The following is a 17,924-nucleotide window of genomic DNA, read 5'->3' as shown; positions in this document are numbered from 1 at the left end:
CCATGGAAGGGGTTTGAATGTGGTACAAAGTGAAGGAAAAGGCTAATGGTTGACGATCGAAGTCATAATCATGACCATGACTAAGGCTTTCGCCTTTAGGTATCTTAGGCATAGCTAAAGAGACTCCTGAGGACTCATGACATGAAAGTCATGATATGCGTGTCATGTAGGTCATGAAACAGCCACCTACGTCTTGGTGCCCTCATGGTCGTTTCGTTAACTTGGTAGCCTCCCCGCAAGGCTGCTCAGAGATCGATTCCCTCAGGGCGTGGGATCTGTCGGCTTTCTTTTGTGACTGCACACAACAGCTGTCAAAACGCTGGCCTGAGCAAGCGCGTACAGCGGGCGAAGGTTCTTGCGGTCTATTGCTTCAACGGAAACTGAGCGGCGAAAGCACAGCACATACAAAGGTAGGAGGCGTGTTGCAGATCGGTTTCAAGATACGGTGCGCGCGACCACCCGGCGTCCATAGAGAGTGCGCGGCACAGGCGGCAGAGGCCGGCAGGGCTGTGCGCATGCACCGAAGTGGGAGAGCGGGCACGCCCACGCACAGTCTAGCGTGCCTCGATGCCCTCCTCGCCCACCGCTCCCCTTCCACTGGGAAGTCGCGTTTGCTATCCGCCGTGCGTTCGCTCCCCGTGAAAGCACGCGTCCCTTGCACCTTGCGCGCTTTCACTGGCACATGCAGCATACGGTCAATGAGAGTTTTTTTTTCTACATCCGGACGCGACCACCGAAGAGTGAGCCCTTAACAGCTTCGTTGTAAAAGGCTGCAGAAAGTGCACCTAATAACACAGCAGCAGGACCTGATGAAATCGCAATGCAGCTAATCAAAAACCCCGGTCCAAAGAGCAAGGCACTCCTGAATAATCCAATAGAGCAAGTCATTTCAACAAAGAAAATTACCGTTGATGGCGCGAAAGTAAGATGAACCTGATCTACAAAGGCAAAGGAGATAGGGATCAAATAAGCTCGTACAGGCCAGTTACAGTAACGTTGGTGATACATAGAATGGCAATGCAAACCATAAAATTAGAACTGTCGAAGTGGGTGGAGAAAAAGCGATGTACTGGGGGAACTGCAGAATGGGTTCAGGCCAGACAGACACTTAAAAGATATGTTTGTAATAACTCAGGGCATGGAGATTTCAGTGGCTCAGAATTGACCTTTAGGACACCATTTCTAGATATTAAAGCAGCCTATGACAACGCAGACAGGGAATTGTAATGGGATATTCTTCAGCACGAAGGCATAGGTGACGATTTCATGGAGCTGCTGAGGGGAGATATATGGAGACAACCGAGTACAAGTTGTATCGGAAGGTCAAAAAGGTAATGAAGTGGTCGGAATTCACCAAGGACTGAAGCAAGGATGTCCTCTGTCTCCATCGGTGTTCACGCTTTATGTTTAGGGCATAGAAAGACGACTGGAAAAGAGCGAATTGGGGTTTGATTTATCTTACATGCGTAAGGGACAAATGGTGCAACAGAAGGTCCCTGGACTGATGTATGAGGACGACATAGTGCTACTAGCTGACAATACAAGAGATATGCAGGCACTTGCGAATATCTGTGGTAACGGAGCGACAAATCTAGACCTTAATTTTAGCACACAGAAATCAGGGATTATGATCTTTAATGAAGAGATGAGTAATTACGTGGTGTCAATTCAACAGCAAATCATACCCAGAGTCAAGCAATATAAGTACCTCGGCGTATACATCAACGAAGGGAAGAACTACTCAAGCCCCCACAAAAATAATGTGAAAATAAAGGTGAAGCGGAATGCAGCAATAATGAAACACAGAGCACTGTGGGGCCACAGTAAGTATGATGTGGTGCGTGGAATCTGGAAAGGAGTAATGGTGCCTGCGCTAACGTTCGCAATTACTATTCTATGCTTAAAATCCAATAACTTGTCGGGGTTGGAAGTTAACCAAAGAGCAGTAGGCCGGTTGGCTTTCGGAGCTCATGGTAAAACCACAAATGTGGTCGTGCAGGGTGACATGAGTTGGGCCTCTTTTGAAGTTAGGGAAGCAAAGAGCGAAATTAGATTTGAAGAAAGACTAAGGAACATGAATGAAAATAAATCGGTGGCTGAAGTGCACAATGAACTTGAAAACGGGGGTACCAGCGAATACACGAGGACGCGTATGCAAGGAAAAGGCGTTAGACACAGACGGAGTGCACAAGTATCTGTAGCTGAAAAGCGTGGATGCAGAATGGCGGAATAGGTCAAGAAAGTTAGCAACCAAGTACAGGATAGTAGAAACTGTAAATAAACAACCAAGAGCAATCAGAAACAAAGTGAGTGAAATAGAGACATTGAATCGGATGCACAAAATGGAAACAACATGGACCGTGGAGATTAATCAATCAATCAATATTTATTTTTACGACAAAGTCAAATACAAGGTGGGTGTAAGTACACATTCGGAGGTCCCGAAGTAACAACTGTCGGGGGGACCTCCTAACGTGATATAAAAAGGGGGCTAGTACGATCATGGCAAACAGTGAGTCAGGTCATAGATTACACAATTTCTACATCATCGGAAATGGACGGTAAGATTTAAAAGAATGAAAGAAATCAATGAGAAGAAAAGATCTGTACGATAAAATAAAGGGAAGTACCTTGCTATTGGAGGCTCGAGCCGGTTGCCTAAGGACTAAAACATACCGGAGCAAATATTCGGAAATAGATGAGGCATGCGTATGCTGCAGCAAAATCCGGAGACCACTCAGCACTTCCTAATGGAATGCGAAGAGAATCACCCAGTGAGAATAGTTGGTAGGGTACACTATCCAGAAGTACCTGGGTCTAAAGCGGACTGGAGCATCAGCAGGTCAGCAGTCGAGATAAGCAAGAGATGTTTTACAATATTGGCGGCGAAAAAGCACGGAAGAGATTGGTAAGACCGCATTTGATCTTACAGTCGTAGGTAGCGGTACAAAGTATATTTTGAGAAAAAAGAAGATAAATGAAATGTGTACAAAAATGCTGGATAAGAAAGTTGTATAGTATACCTGATTAAATCAAGCAGGTTAGGTGACAATTCATCACTGCCCCGTTTCAAAGGGATGTCATTTAATCACCATCACCAATATATCAGCTAGGCTAAGCGCGCTCCTTCGCACTTTCCCCGGCACGCGATTCTAACATCCAGGCGCCCTCCTCCTCCGGTTCATTCGTTGCTTCGAATAGACATTCGCTGATTGCTCTAGCTGGCCAGTTACGCTTGCGCGTAAAATGTGGACCGATCCCGGAGTTTATGCAAAACCAGGCCGACCCGCGGCGGAAGGGAAGCAGGCTTCAAGGACTCAGCAAAGTGAAGCGCAAAGTGCATCCATTTGTTTGAATCACGCATACAACATACATGAATGCATACGTTTCAATAAGGAACAGGCACACAACAAGCATTCGAACAACATATTTGATGATAGGGCGCTCCTGATAACAATGCGAACAATGCAGTGCTCCCCGCATGCGTTTTCCGGTAAAGATAACTACTGCGCCCGGTGCCGCGTCGACGGCAGCTTGCGACGTGGGGAGTGACGTCACTAGCCTTTTCTACAAAAAATAAAAATTTAATTATCGGGTTTTTCGTGCAAAAGCCACGATCTGATTATGAGTCATGCCGTAGTGGGGGATTCCGGAATGATTTGGACCACCTGGGGTTCTTTAACGTGCGCCTACATCTAAGTACACTGGGTGTTTTTGCACTTCACCCCCATCGAAATATGGCCGCCGTGGCCAGAATTCGATCCGGTGACCTCCTGCTTAGCAGCCCGACATTGTAGCAAATAAGCAACCACGACGGGTTCCTTTCGTATATAAAAGAACCTGCCAGCAACTGATTTCACTGTTGTTGCAGTACCACTATGGGAGGTGGTGTGCTCTCAAAATTTCCATTACTACCTTTAGTCTAAATTAGAGCACTGCACGGGCTCGGGCTTGCCCGAAAGCCCGGGTAGGGCAGTTTTTTCACGGGCTCGGCATGTGCTTTGTGACCCGGACCCGGGTCGGGCTTGGACTTTCTGGTGATGTGCATGTAACGTGCATCGAGTTATCCTCGCGCGTCTCGACTCTGAAAAACATGTTTTTTTCGGTCTCGGGACGGGTTCGGGCCGGTTTCGAGCCGGGCTCGGGCCTAAGGTAAAGGGGTGGCGGGCCGGGCCGGGCGGGTAACGTAGAATATTTCCGGGCCCGGGCCGGGCCCAGGTTTTGCCATAAAACTTTTGGTCGGGCTCAGGCGGGCAAGCCAACGTAAAAATGGGCCCGGGGCGGGCCCGGCCTAAACGAATCGGCCCGTGCAGTGCTCTACTCTAAATTACCATCATTACCATTACATTAAAGCAATGAAGGATTGCATACCCCCTAAGCAGTTGTAGTGGTGGTTTTCGACAGCTTCGCTGGAGATGCACTTTCTCAGGGCCGGGATGGCCAGTATTTTTTTTCTTTTAACTCCAAAATAATATATTGTTGCAAGAAGAAAGCAGGCCCATGAGGGTAGAATAATTTATTTACAACTGATGTATATGGTGTTCAGGCAACCGCCAGACTCTTCGTCTCCTCTAGTTCGTGTCACCCTTCCTTTCCCTTCAGGGTGACATCACCCTACCGGTGGTGTTAGCTCCGTCCCGGTGCGGGTTATAGAGCCTCACTTAATTTGGGGACATAGGGCCATAAAACTTGGTGACGTGAACATCGCTGGTGACGTTGGGAGGCATTGAAGATTGACCTAGTGGGGTGATCTCATACGTCACGTCAGACAGTTGATGTAAGATCAGGTACGGACCATAATAATGGGAAAGTAGTTTTTCCGAGGAGCCGATGCGACATGAAGGCGTTCAGAGAAGGGCGAGGGAACCAGGTGAAAAATGGTGTTCTTGGTGCCGAAGGTCGTAGCATCGCTTTTAAAAAGCTTGCGAGACTTTGAGGCGATTACGGGCGACCTCTTGGGCTTGGCGGGCCAAGGCAATAGCATCGCGAGTGCAATCAGCGCTGGGTAATTGTATTTCGGAAGGTAGCAACGTTTCGAAGGGCAAGGTGGGGTCGCGGTCATAGAAAAGGTAAAATGGTAAGAATGTGGCAGCGTCGTGGTGGCACGAGTTATATGCAAGAGTGATGTATGTTAAAGCGACGTCACAGTCGCGGTGATCGTCGGCAACGTACATGGCCAACAGTTCAGTTAGTGTGTGGTTCAATCGTTCGGTGAGGCCGTTCATTTGAGGGTGGTACGCGGTAGCAATCTGGTGTTTTTTAGAACAGGAGCGGAGAAGATCATCGACGACCTTCGATAGAACGTAGCAGCCCAGATTCGTAAGTAAGTGGCGAGGGGCGCCATGGTGCAGGATGACGTCGTACAGTAAGAAGTCGGCGACATCTGTAGCGCAGCTGGCAGGCATAGCTCGTGTGATGGCATACCTCGTGGCATAATCTGTTACTACAGCAATCTATTTGTTTTCTTTGATGGAAATTGGGAAAGGGCCAAGGAGGTGGAGGCCCACACGGAAGAAGGGCTCTGTAGAGATATCAGTTGGTTGAAACAAACCAGCAGGAGGCATAGCATGCGTCTTCTGGTGCTGACACAGGTCGCAAGAGCGACATAACGGCGCACAGAGCGATATATGCCGGGCGGAAAGTAGCGCCGCCGCTGGCGGTCGCAAATACGAGTGATGCCCAGATGTCCAGCAGTAGCAACGTCGTGAAGTTGCTGGAGCACGGCCAGTCAGAGGTGCTTTGGAACGACTAGGAGTACATGTGATCCATCATGACGAGCGCTACGATGGTATAAAGTTCCATTGCGCAAGGTGAACATCCTGAGGGAAGGGTCATTGGGAAAGGAACTTAGCCGGTAAATAAGTTTTCGAAGAACTAGATCTTCGCGTTGCTCGTCGCCAATGTGGAGAAAGCCGGAGAGGAACGCAATACAGATGTGCGAGTCAGCATCGGACTCGTCCGGTTGATTCACGGGATTGCGGGACAGGCAGTCAGCGACTCTATGCAGGCGCCCTGACTTATACATAATAGAGAATGTATATTAATGCAGACGCAATGCCCAACGTGCAAGTCGTCCAGCTGGGCCCTTCAAAGAGGAGAACCAGCACAGGGCGCGATGATCGGTTACGACGCAAAAGCTCCGAGCGAAAAGGTACGGTCGAAATTTCGTGGCCACCCAGACGAGCGCGATACGTTCCGTCTCAGTAATGGTGTCAACACAGAACACAGAAGTCAACACAGAAGCGCCACGAGTTGTATTTTTTCTTTACTAAGATAACCGGTGATGCCCACATGCTACTGCAAGGTTCAATGGTGACCTTTCCCATCATCTTGTCGACCGCTTTCTGTTTCATGTTTTTTTTTGTAGTGGAGCCATGATGTGGCCGCCTATGAATGGGGATGGCATCACTGGTGTTGATGCGATGCGTGACAACAGATGTCTGGCCAAGTGGGCGGTCGTCCAAATCAGATATTCCGATAAGACGACAGAAGGTGACAGAAGGTGCGGGCTATAACTGAGGGATCAGTTATAGCCCGCAAGGAAACTTCACGTCTCCTTATCGAATTTTTAAGAGAGACTGGTTTGATGGACATATTGTGAGACCCTTCAGCGATATTGTAAGAGACGCTTGGGAGAAGCAATTGCCGACCTTGATCGCCAGGCTAAACCCGCCTGTTGCTACAATCCACCACGACCACCACCAGCTGTTGCTTGTTTGGAAGGACGGTCACGGGCAATCATCTCACAAACATCGTCCGGAGGAGTGGAGCATGAAGGAGTAGGTGAGAAAGGACAGTTTGTGGTCCAGTGTAACAATATGTTACCCTGTTGTCCCCATCGAGCACAGCTTTGTTTCGGTGTGCTGTTTTAGAAGCCTTCAAACTGTAAGAGTACACCTCCTATGCCACAATTGAGGGTTGTAATGATCCTCCCCTCTCCATACCTGGAAGGTTCTCCTCGTAAAAGCCATTATGATTTTTTCCAAAATGTACCCCTTAAGACAGAAATTGTGGGAGCACTAACGGCTCTTACAGAGCAATTTTGCTTTTAACAAAATACAACTTCCCGTATGGACTCGTGTAAGGGCTGCACCCAAAACTAGAGAGCTCGAAATTTGGAACAAAGAAATTGGTGTTGTTTAGCTTTGGTTATGCCTGGTTGATAGTGAAAGCTTCACTGCCCGGGCTAGGCCCATTGTCGAGCTGTGGCCGAGGTGCGGTTTCGCAATGATATACAGACACATTTGCAATAAATGCAGTGTTTATTTGTTATTTTTATGCCTATGAAGACACTTCGGTGATCAGTAAAGTAATGAGACTTGGTTGCAACTCGCAGCCGGGCCCAACTCTACTCGGGCAACGGCGCTAATGACTCCTTTCAGGGCTCCGTAAAGGCCTTAATAAAGTCCGACGCAGCGTGAACGCGCGCACACGTTGTCGAAAACAACAGCGGCTATAGTTCGACCGATGGTTCGACGTACTGGCGCCGCCAACGTAACCGGACGCGCGGCCAATGCGCTCCGACGCGCCCGGCGTCTGATGACCCTCGCCCACGTCACGATAACGTCGGACTATAAACGCGCCTTAATGCTCTCTTGTGGTTTGACCTCTAGCTCTCAAGGTGAAAACTGTGAAGTCACCTACAGCTGCCCGAGGTAGCGTAATGAAGCTTTCGCTTCAAAAATTCTAATGAAGAAGCAACCGCGTTCGGTGCTTTGATGCTGCGCGTGCGCTGCGTATTACCGCTTGCCGCTACTTGATGGCTCTCTAGAGGCCCTTACACGTGACCAAAAGGTTCGGTCCCATGAAAGGACCGACACCTCATCAACATTGCGAATTAAGTGCGGCCGTTACACGAGTGTATGGGGTAATTCTGAAAATTTAACTCTCTGTCTTGAATCTTTTTCCGTCCCGGATTAGTTTTGCACAACTGGGACTTTACAAGGTACATCAATAACGCAGTACACAAGCATTTCTGCACACCACCACCTGCGGAAGTTACAGTCACTATAGCCAGGAATCAGACACGCAACCTCTCACCTCTCACTCAGTACCAAAACACCACACCCACTCAACCGCTGCAACGGGTCTGTGCTAACTTTGGCCGACAACACGAGTAGCTGCTGACAAAGATCACGAACAGCAACAAACATGCTCAGCATTTAGCAGCAAACATAGTGTACAAGTAGTTCTTTATTATACAGCATGCCAGCATACGAAGCGGCAGCTTGAATATACATGTAAAACAGAAGTAAAATAAAAAGAAGGTTGTAGGAAGTGAAAGAAACTATTTTAGAGCATGCGTAACAAATGCGTGGTCAGAGGCTTGACGAGGGATAAGAAAAAAAAATATGGTGGCACCTAAGCAATTATGATGATGTGTAAATGCTAGAGCATTTCCTTTTTTTAAATTCTGGGGTTTTACGTGCCAAAACCAGTTCTGATTACGAGGCACTCCGTAGTGAAGACCTCCGGAATTATTCGGACTACCTGGGGTTACTTAACATTCACTACAACGCAAGCACATGGTCGTTTTTGCATTTCGCCCCCATCGAAATGTGGCCACCGTGGCCAGGATTCCATCCCGCAACCTCGTGCTCAACACCGCAACGCCTTAGCCACTGAGCGACCATGGCGGAACATTACTTTCGGCTGAGTGTGTCGCTGATGATGATTAGTGTGGTTTAATGGCGCAAGGGCCACAGAAGGCCAAAGAGCGCCAGACAATGGTATGATGTATTGGATGTAGTGGTGAATGTCAAGGGCTATATGTAACGCGGCTGTAAAGTGGCCTAAAATCATTCGCTGTAAAATGCGTAAAATATACGTTTAAATAAAATTATGACAGTGATGTATGAGGCGTACACTGATATGTTGAAGGAAAATAAAGGATAAGCTTTGAAGAGGTGATACTCTAAAATATATGGATATCACTAGCACTACTGCCTCATCAGGGCCCTTCGAGAGTAAGGGCCTGGAGGCGTGCGCTGTACTAAACGCTACCATCGCAGCAGCGGCTTCGCAAGAGAGGCGGCGCTACGTGTTCTTGGGACTGATAACGTGTAGCAAGCGGACTTCATTGAAAAAATCTAATACTGTTTTCGTGTTGAACAGTGGTTCCTTACCAAGAAACATTGCTGGATGCAGAGGAAAATGTCTGTAAGCTAGGGGGAAGTGTTTTTTTCCTTTCAGCGTCTGCTTCCCGACACTCCAGTAGTACATGAATGACGGTCAACCTCTCACTACATTTCCCACAGATTGGAGGTTCCTCGCCGGTCAACAAGTGGTTATGTGTGCCGTACGTATGTCCGATTCTCAACCTAGTTAAGATGACATAGACTGCCCCTGATTTCGTTGTTGCTGGCCAAAACCCGAGTTGAGGTTTAATTAGGTGAAGCTTATTAGACGTTTCAGCATCCCAAAGGCGTTGCCAATAGCTTCTTATTTTTCTCCGCATGAAAGGTTTCAAATCTATAGCTGTGACAGCCATGGGACCATTGTGAAGTTTCGTTGCTGTAGATGTAGCGACTTCATCAGCGTGCACATTTCCCTGAATGCCTCTGTGGCCAGGAACCCAGCATATTATGATGCGTTGTTCAGCAGCATAACTAGTGCACAGAAGTGAATAGAGTTCATTTTTACTACAGGATTTCTGTGCTTTTGTAGCGACATTAAAGCCTTGACTACGCTTAATGAATCTGTAAATATAATTGCCTTCTCTAAATTTATATGCATGATATGTTTTCCAGCCGACAATAATGCATAGGCCTCAGCCGTAAAAATGCTCGTTAGAGGGTGCAGAAGATCTGATTCCGAAAATGATGGTCCAAATGCTGCATAGGACACGCCCGCATGCGAGTTTGATGCATCCGTGTAAAATTCCATGCAGGAGTATTTCGCTTGCAGTTCTAGAAAGTGCATTCAAATGTGTTCTTGCGCAGCGTGCATTGAGACTTGCACAAATGACGTGTCACATTCTATGATTTCCCAGTGCCACGGCGGTAAGGACCTTGCTGGGGTCTGAGTGTGTCGCTGAGCTTAGTGTTGCGGCGAAATGTTTCTGAGTTTACTGCTGCTGCGTTGAACGCGCGTCGTGATTAACTCTCGTACGACGAGCATGGACATACTGCAGCGTAAATCCTAAGGCAGATTCCTGTACATGAGCGCCGCGGCGTCCGTTTGAGACAGATTTCGCGACACGTATACGCACGTTGAAACGAAAAGTGTACAATCATTGCACTCTACCGGTGCTAACTAACATATGGGGCAGAAACTTGGAGGTTAACAAAGAAGCTCAAGAACAAGTTAAGGGCCGCACAAAGAGCGATGGAACGAAATATCTTAGGACTAACGTTAAGAGACAGGAAGAGAGCGGTGTGGATCAGAGAACAAACGGGGATAGCCGATGTTCTAGCTGACATTAAGAGGGAAAAATGGAGCTGGCCAGGCCATGTAGTGCGTAGGATGGATAACCGGTGGACCATTAGGGTTACGGAATGGATACCAAGAGAAGGGAAGCGCAGTCGAGGACGGCAGAAAACCAGGTGGGATGATGAAGTTAGGAAATTTGCAGGCGCAAGTTGGAATACGTTAGCACAAGACAGGGGTAATTGGAGATCGCAGGGAGAGGCCTTCGTCCTGCAGTGGACATAAATATAGGCTGATGATGATGATGATGATGATACGAAAACAACCACGAGTAATGTATGGACGTACTAAATAGTGCACATCTCTCCGTCTGCACCGAAGCAGTCTCCGAGCTGGACGGGTTGAAGTTCAAATCTTGGCATGGCGTATATGGCGACGCCGGTGTCTATGTTGTCTGGTCACTGGGTGGCGCACAAGAACGAGTATCTCTTGATCTGAATTTTGTCATCCGGCCTCATACGTATCTCCGTGATTAGTAGTATGTCTTCTCTGCTGCTGTTTACATCGTGCGCCATATTTTCTATGTGTTTCGGAAGAGAACGCACGTTGAGGCATGCGATAAGGCCTCCTGACCGATTCGCCATCAACCTGCACTGTGCCGTACGTCATCTAGTGAATTGCCCGCTAGGCTGAGCTCAACCACGCGAACAGCTTCGGAGATATTTATCACTGTCGTCTGTTGCACCAGTGGCATAATGGCGCAGTGGTTAGTGCGCTCGGCTACGGCGCGGCAGCATTGATGGTGGGGAAGAGGATCGACTCCTCACCTTGGCCACCTTCCTTTAGTTCGATGACGATGACCTAATTTGTGCGCCGTTTTCTGCCACGGCTTTTTGTTGACGCCAGGGTCGCACAATGAGCCAAATAATGCTCTCGCATTAAAAGAGGGGAGGCAAAGTTCAGCTATCGCAAACACTCGTCATGTCTCTTGGAGGAGGCAATAGAAAAGTAGGCCATGTTGAATGCAGTTCTGTTCAGCATTAGAGAAAAGAAGTCTACCCAGTCCAAACAGCGAACAGCCACATAACAGTGATCAGCTTTTTTGTTTTTTTTTAATCACAGCTGGTAGAGTAACCAGCGCTAATACTGAGCCTGTTTATATTCACATTGTACGCACTACAGTATGCAAAAAAACAGCAGGAAGGCCAGTTCCATGTTTCTGCTCCACAGACAACTCAGCGTGGTGTCCACGGAGCTCCGTTCAGAAAAATTTTACAACTTTACGTGAGTGTTTGTTACTATCAAATAGGGTAGCGCATAGCTTTCTCTCTTTCTTGAAGGCTGCTTTGGTTTTCTTCTTGTAATAGTGACTGCACAGAGCTTCATGCTATTTCACTAGAAGTACAGTTGTTTGACCACTCTGGGAGTTATGGTTAGCACATAGATTCTTTCTACGACCAGCCTCAGATAAACAAAGAGTGCACGTTGCAGGGTCTATTACTCATCTTAGTGGTTCAGCTCTATTGAGCCCTTTCCTAGTAGTAGTAGTAGTATAAACTTTATTTTGTCCGAGATGGAATTTAGGGAGGAGGGGAGTGGGAGGGCCCGTCCTCTTCTTCCTCAGGCGGCGGCCAGGCCTTGTGCTTTGGCGGCGTCTTCGGCCATTTGGACGACCCGGAGTTGGAGATCCAGGTCTGAGCTGAGCAGTGCAGTCTCCCACTGCACTAGGGTAGTGATGGGAAGGGGAGGCAATAAGCTAGTGGGTTTTTTGTACCTTATCAGGGGACATGCCCACATGATGTGATGAAGATCGGCTCTACCTGCGCATAATTTGCAATCTGCTGTGTATAGCCCAGGATAGAGGTGACTGTATGTCACTGGGTTTGGGAAAGTGTGCGTCTGTAAAAGGCGCCAGGTAACTGATTGCTTTTTATCTAAAATTTTGTGAGCGGCAGGGTAATGACTCCTGCCCTGGCGGTAGAATTGTAGAATTTCCTTGTAGGATACCATCCGGTCCCTGCCTGAACGGCGGAGGGATTCGAACTGCTCCTCGCAAGAGGTTGTCGTGCGGCCGCGGATTGCCAGTTCTCGCGCCGCACTGTGAGCAGCTTCGTTTCCCGGAAGACCGGAGTGCGCCGGTGCCCAAACGAGTTGCGTCCATCTGCGCCGGGTCTCGGGTACCCTAGCCAGAATTTTGAGGGCTTCAGGCGAAATGCGCCCTTTCGCGAAATTTCGTATAGCTGTCTTTGAGTCGCTGACTATGAATTTGGCTGCGGAGGAAGCGCACGCCAAGGCGATTGCGACTTCCTCCCCGACCTCCGGCGAGGTTGTAATAACTGAGCTTGCAGCGATGATTTGATTTTGCTGATCTAGTACAGCCGCTGTCATAACGTCTCGGTCACGATACTCGGCAACGTCTACATAGGCCACGTCCTGAGAGTTTGCAAAGCGTTTTTGTAAGGATTTGGCTCTTTCCTGCCTGCGCTCTTGGTTATGCAGAGGGTGAGTGTTCTTAGGTAATGGTGGGACGTGTATGTGTTTTCTTAACTCTGTGGGAATGTCCCGCTTTGGTCCGAATTGGGTGTTGTATGTAATCCCGAGTGATTGGAGAATGTGTTGCCCCGTCGGAGAACGCGAGAGTCTCTCCAGTTGGGAAATTCTTTGGGCTTCCATGAGCTCGTCAAGAGTATTGTGTACTCCTAGAGCCTCAAACTTTTCGTTTGCAGTCGTAATTGGTAGGTGTAGAGCCTGCTTGTATGGTCTCCTGATCATGAGGTTAATTTTGGAGCGTTCATCATTCTTTAGTTGCAGGAATGGGCTAGCGTACACTATTCTGCTTATGACAAAAGCCTGTACCAATCTGAGTAAATTAGTTTCTTTCATGCCGTGGTGTCTGTTGGCGATGCGCGAAATGAGTCTTGTTGTTTGATGTACGTGCGAGTCTAGTGCCTTTATCACTTCGTTGTTGTGTCCATTGGCCTGTATTCTGAGTCCAAGGATCCTAATGCTCGGTACTATTGGGATGTCCTGGTCGTTAGCTTTGAGCATGATTTGATGGGGTGTGGTGACAGTTTTCCTGCCTCTGCAAGTGGGTCTATACAGAAGTAACTCTGACTTTTGCGGGGAGCAGGAGAGTCCTTTAGGTGTTACGTATTCTGTGACAACTTCGATCGCGCTTTGCAAAGTTTCTTGGATTTCTCCGTCACTCCCTCCGGTTACCCAGAGTGTCACGTCGTCTGCATATAAGCTATGCTGTAGTTTAGAGATTTGAGCTAGCTTGCTTGGTAATTCTAGCATGGCCATGTTGAAGAGGTAGGGAGACAGGGCCGAGCCCTGGGGTGTCCCTCGATTCCCGAGCGAAATGCACTCCGAGGTTACCCCACCGACAGTGATTGTGGCTGTCCTGTCTGTAAGAAAGTCTTTTATATAATTGTATGCTCTCGAGCCAACTCCTAGTTTGTTTATCTGGGTTAGGATGGCTTCGTGATGAACATTGTCGAAGGCTTTGGTTAGATCAAGGCCAAGAATGGCCCGGGTATCAAGTTCTGAGCTGTGATCACCATCTATTATTTGGTGCTTAATCTGAAGCATAATGTCCTGCGTGGAAAGCTTGGGTCTGAATCCAATCATCGTGTGAGGGTACAGGTCGTGCGCTTCCATGTGTTTGTTTAGGCGAGTAAGGATGATGTGTTCCAGAAGTTTCCCTAGGCAGGAGGTGAGCGAGATGGGTCTTAGGTTCTGTAGCTGCAACCTCTTGCCCGGCTTTGGTATCATGACAATTTTAGCTTCCTTCCACTGTTGAGGGATGTGGCCAGTCTCCCAACACTTATTCAGATACTTAGTTAGTGCTTCTATGGAGTCATCGTCCAGGTTCCGTATAGTTTTGTTTGTTACGCCTTCCGAACCCGGAGCGGAGTGCGTTCGTAGACCGTGTATGGCCTCACGGACTTCAGCTTCCGTGATTGGTTCGTCGATTATTGGGTTTGGATCTCCCGTGTATGCGGGTAAGGGCATTTTGGAATGGTTTCCGATGTATAGATTCTTGAGTTCGTTATTTAAGTCTGTGTCTGATCCCGGGTAATTATGGATTATTTTGCTGAGATTATGCCCCTGCATAGTTTTACTGCTCTCGGGATCGAGTAGACATCTAAGTATGCGCCATGTTTTGGCCATGCCTATTTGCGCTTCCATTCCATCACATGCACTGTGCCAGTTTTGGCGGGTTAGCTGGTGAGCATAGTCCTCAATTTGTTTGTTTAAGATCGATATGCGTTTGCGTAGGGATCTATTCAGTTTCTGTTGTTTTAGTCGTCTTTCCAAGCTAGCGTTTGCTTCCCACATGTGCAGGAGCTTGGCATCTGCCGCCTGGATATTAGCTTCTTCTGGTATGGTTATGGTCGCCTGCTTAACGGTTTGTTGTAAGTTGTCGACCCATGCCTTAATATCTATAATCTCAGGAACGGCAGGTTCGTTTTTGTTTGTTTGTAGTTGCCTAAAATTGTCCCAGTCCGTGATGTGGATTCGTTTGCCGATAGGTTTGGCGGGTCCCGTTCGGATTTTGGTGGCCACTATGAAGTGGTCACTTCCCAAGTTTTCTTGCGTGTTGAACCATGTGGCGCCTGACACGTTTTTGGTGAAGGTTAGGTCTGGTGTAGTGTCCACGCAGACGCTATTTCCTGTGCGCGTGGGTTGTGTCGGATCTGTGAGCAGCGTGAGTTGCTCCTGCTGCGCGTCTAGCCACAATTGACGGCCTTTGCGGTGATCGGTGCGATAGCCCCATGCAGATGAGTGTGCATTGAAGTCGCCTAGTATGACAAGTGGTTGTTTGTTTGCAATGTGTGCTGCTTCCCGGAATAGATTGAGGAATCGGTGTTGCTGTTTAGGCGTGCTGTATACGTTGAGCACAAACAGGCTGCCAGTTCCTCGCTTTGCCGTAGGAATAATTTCCACTAGGACGTGTTCTACCGACACAATGCCGGTCTCGTGTATGAGTGCCGGTATGTTTCGTTTAATTAGCGTAGCGATTGGCGCTTTGCCTGTGCCCGATAGATCGGAGCAGAAGGACGCATAGCCTGATAATTTGGCCTGACCCCCCGTCTCTTGGAGGGCAATTATGTCTGGAGCTTCGGAATCCTGAGTTTGTAGGAACTGCTGGAAATTCCCTCGCTTGCGGCGGAATCCCCGGCAGTTCCATTGCCATATGACGTACATAGCGCTTTTACCGCTATTCCAGGCCATCGTTGGTCGGTCGGTTGTAAGGCTTAGTTACTTTAATGGGCCCTACGCTAGGCCTTTGTCGGGCGTTTTCGAGGACCGCGATTCTGGCATTATAATTTTCGGCAAGGTTTGTTATCATGGTGTGGAATGTTTTATGCATTATCTCGAATTTGATATCAATGGCCCTGGTGATTTCCTCTATGATCGTCTCTTCCCTGATGTTACGCTTAGAGGTGCCAGAGTGGGCGGTTGTCCCTTGGGAAGGAGGGGATTGTTCTACCGCTCTGCGCTTCGCGGGTAGGCTCTCGGTATCGGAATCTGGCTGCGCGTATTGTGTGGTAGGTTCTGCAACTGCCGGAGGTGCATCTATCTCTATATGGACAGTTTCTGGTTCTGCGGGTACAACTTCTTTCGGCGGTGTCGCCTTCAGTTGGGCTACCTCGGCCTTGAGGGCCTTATTCTCTGTTAGTAGAATTTCGAGCATTTGTTTGATTTTAGTTAGCTCGCTGTCGTGAGATGAGGGGAGCGTGGGGTTTTCTATCTTAGTGGGTTCGGACTGGGAGACTACATTTGCCTAGCTCACCTTGTTGTTATTGGTTGAGGTCTTGCTTTCTTGTTTAGCTTGGGGTCTATGTCCCGATGGAGATCTTGATCTGGATGCCTTGCGATCGGTGGCAGTGTCCCTCGATTTTGATCGGGATGGGCGTTGGGCTGCCGTTGTCTGCTTGCCTGCTTGACGTGGCAACGATGGGTCTCTGCCGCCGCCGCCGCTGTGGTTGTGCAAGGTTTGTTGTTGTTGTTGTTGTTGTTGTCGCTGTTTTTCCCACTGGCGCTGTTTGATGAGGAAAGGCGTCTGAAAGCGTCTCTGGCAGCTCTTGTCTCCCGTGGGGTGAGCTTTACCGCACAGCGCGCACTTAGGGTTGCAGCTGTGATTGTCCGCGGGGTTTTGGGCACCACAGTCTTTGCACTGTTTCTTGTCGGGGGTAGGGCACACGTCCGCGCGATGACCGATCCGGCCGCAGGGTCCGCACACTTCGACTTTTTTCTTGTGGAGGTAGCAGCGGTACTCGGCGCCTCTGTGTAGACGTAAAAGGGTACATTTGGGCCTTCAAAGATGATGATGGCTGAGTTGGTGTTGCCCATGCGACGGGCCTGCTGGATGGTGGGGTTCTTCTTGTAGATGAGACTTTTGGTGATGTCCTCCGCAGTGTCGTAGTCCGGAATGTTGTGGATTACGCCTTTGTAGGTGTATGCCGGTGGGGCGGCGTAGGCTGTGGCTTCGTAGTGCGTGTCTCCAATTTGGAGTTCCCTGATGCGGTTGTATTTATCAGCATTTGCCATTCGCGGAGTGCTGATTACTATGACATTTTTTTCCACGCAGGAGCGATATATGTCATCTTCCGCCTCTGCAATCGGTACTGCTGCGGCTCGCAATACTTCATCTCGAATTTGCGCATCACTTAGTTTTGAGACATTTAGCCCGTCGCGGGGCCGTACGATGATCTTTATATCTTCCCTTGGAAGTTGTGGCTGTCGCGGCGGCTTCGGTTTCTTGGTGGCACGCGCTGCGCTCTGGCACGCACCAGAACGCGCTTCGCCAGTGCCAGTTGTTTTGCTTGTTTCATCAGCCATTATGCTCAACTGCTCTATAGCTCTACGGCTCCTATTGCGGCGGCTGGTAAGCCAGCCCGCTTCTTTAGTAACTTCTTCAGGTGCAATAGTTTCTCCCTCTACTTCAACGACGTCCATGCCTTGAAAAGAGCTTACCCGGTGGGTTGGTGGGGTGGTTGACCCGCCCTCGGTGCGGCCTTGGGGCTCCGCGTCGTCCGGCATCGTGCAGCTGCGGCGCGGCGAGGCGATGATGCCGTAGTCTTGGTTAGGGCTGGCTGTCGTTCGGTGTGCCCGAACGGGTGTTGGGCCGTAATGGCCCTCCCAGTGGGCCGATGGTGATGAAACTGGTGTCCAGCGAGAGCCTGTAGCTTCAGGGACCTGACACCGTATGAATTTTGGTCGGAACGTAGTTTGCACGCCACAAAAATTGGTTGTTCACGGAGCTCATGCGAGGTACGTTCGCTCCGGTTCCTAAAAAAAATTTTTAGAGTGTAGTAGAACCTCAACATAACAAACACAAATGATGACTTACTGGGTATAAGAAAGTAAATAAAAAGTTTGGTTGCTAATGCTTTATTTCAATAAGCCCTGGTATATTAAAACCAAGCATGCTGTATCCAACAGAATATCGGTACACCGAAGCAAAATTGTGTTTGCAAGTGGAATAAAATATGTTCTTTAGCAGCAAAAACGTCAAATATCTCAGCAAGAGCAACTTAATATGGCCC

At 48.7% G+C, this 17,924-nt stretch overlaps 1 pseudogene; it reads right to left on the bottom strand.

Annotated features, from left to right (window-relative positions):
- Positions 1–15,592: 15,592 nt before the first annotated feature.
- LOC125944779 (uncharacterized) lies at positions 15,593–17,418 on the bottom strand (annotated as a pseudogene).
- Positions 17,419–17,924: the final 506 nt, after the last annotated feature.

Source organism: Dermacentor silvarum, chromosome 4, assembly GCF_013339745.2.
Source record: "Dermacentor silvarum isolate Dsil-2018 chromosome 4, BIME_Dsil_1.4, whole genome shotgun sequence".
NCBI lineage: Eukaryota > Metazoa > Arthropoda > Arachnida > Ixodida > Ixodidae > Dermacentor > Dermacentor silvarum.
Note: the sequence above shows the minus strand (reverse complement) of the source record. Positions and strands in the feature narration are given on the sequence as shown.